This window comes from Homalodisca vitripennis, unplaced genomic scaffold, assembly GCF_021130785.1.
Source record: "Homalodisca vitripennis isolate AUS2020 unplaced genomic scaffold, UT_GWSS_2.1 ScUCBcl_133;HRSCAF=1324, whole genome shotgun sequence".
Lineage (NCBI taxonomy): Eukaryota > Metazoa > Arthropoda > Insecta > Hemiptera > Cicadellidae > Homalodisca > Homalodisca vitripennis.
In genome coordinates, this window is record NW_025776255.1 from 19828 (window position 1) to 21678 (window position 1851).

A 1851-nucleotide genomic window follows, 5' to 3' on the forward strand; every position below is an offset into this window, starting at 1 on the left:
ATTGATGAAAGGTACACATCTATTATTAATAAATTTAATTTTAATGATTTAGATTTTCCATGTCCTTTGAGACAGATTAAAAAGTTTGAGAAGAATAACATAGGAATTAGTATAAATGTTTACGGTATTAATAACAATTTAGACATTTATCCGCTTAAAGTTTGTGAAACGGAGTCTGAAAATCATTTCGATTTGTTGTTGATATCAAATAATCAGGGGAATAACCATTACTGTTACATTAAAGATTTTTCAAGATTAGTTCGATCGCAAATTTCTAAATCGACAAAAAAAATGGTATTCTGTAAACGTTGTTTTACCCATTATTGTGGAAATGATAAGGTTAACAGATTAAAAGTTCATATAAAAGATTGTAAAATTAATAAACCATTAAATGCAAAAATGCCTTTTGTTGACAATGAAGATAATCCTTCAATTTTAAAATTTCAAAATTTCCACTTTAAATACAAAGTTCCTGTTGTTGCATATTGCGACTTTGAATGTATTTTAAACAAAGTTAATGAACAACAGTCGCAATATACATTAGTCAATGAAATTCATGAACCTATGAGTTTTTGTGTCTATTTAGTTGTAGACAAAGATTTACCAGAACCGATATCGTCTCAGTTGCCAAATGATCCTTATCTTTATAGAGGACCAGACGCTGCTTTAAAATTTATGGATTACCTCATATCGATTGCAAACCTAATTGCTGATTTAATTGATGTTAATAATCCAATGGTACCGCTTACAATTGATGAACTCAATCGAATTCAATCAATTACTCACTGTGAATTATGCAATTTAGAATTTTCAATGTTAGATAAACCTGTTAGAGACCACTGTCATTTTACTGGTCGTTTTAGAAACATTCTTTGTAGTAAATGTAATCTGAAAAGAAAAAGTCAAACATTTTTACCTGTATTTTTACATGGAAGTTCCAATTACGATACACATTTTATTGTAAAGCAATTAGGTTGTGATCAACAAAAACTTAGTGTTATTCCAAATTCTTCTGAAAAATATGTTACTTTTTCCAAATCAACTATTGGTAAAATTAAATTACGTTTTTTAGATAGTTTTCGATTTTTAAATACCAGTTTATCACAATTAGCAAATAATTTACCTAAAGATCACTTTTACCATACTCAATTGTTTTTTGATCATGATGATATACCTCTTGTTACTAGAAAAGGGGTATATCCTTATGATTACACTGATTCATGGACTAAATTAGAAGAAACACAATTGCCACCAAAAGAATGTTTTTTCAATAAAATAACAGAAGAACATATTTCAGATGAAGAATTTGATCATGCCAAAGAAGTTTGGTCAAAATTTAATTGTACAACATTAGGTGACTATTCAGATATATATTTACGCACAGATGTCCTTTTATTAGCAGATGTGTTTGAAAATTTTAGAACCATATGCTGTAATAATTACGATTTAGATCCCGCTAATTATTTAACGCTTCCCAGTTTAACATTCGACGCAATGTTAAAATTTACAAAAGTTGAATTACAATTGCTTCCTACTTATGATATGTATATGTTTATTGAGAAAGGTATACGAGGTGGAATAACGAGTTGTGTGAAAAGATATGCTAAAGCAAATAACAAATATTTAAATGATATTCTCTATGATGATAATACACCTTCTAGTTATTTAACATACATTGATGCAAATAACTTATATGGTTGGGCTATGATTAGGCATATTCCAAAAGACGGATTTCAATGGTTGACAACGGAAGAGATAATTCAATTTGATGTGCAATCAGTTTCAGACGATAGCCCAATAGGTTATATTGTTGAGTGCAGTATCGGTTACCCTTCTTATTTGCACGAAGAA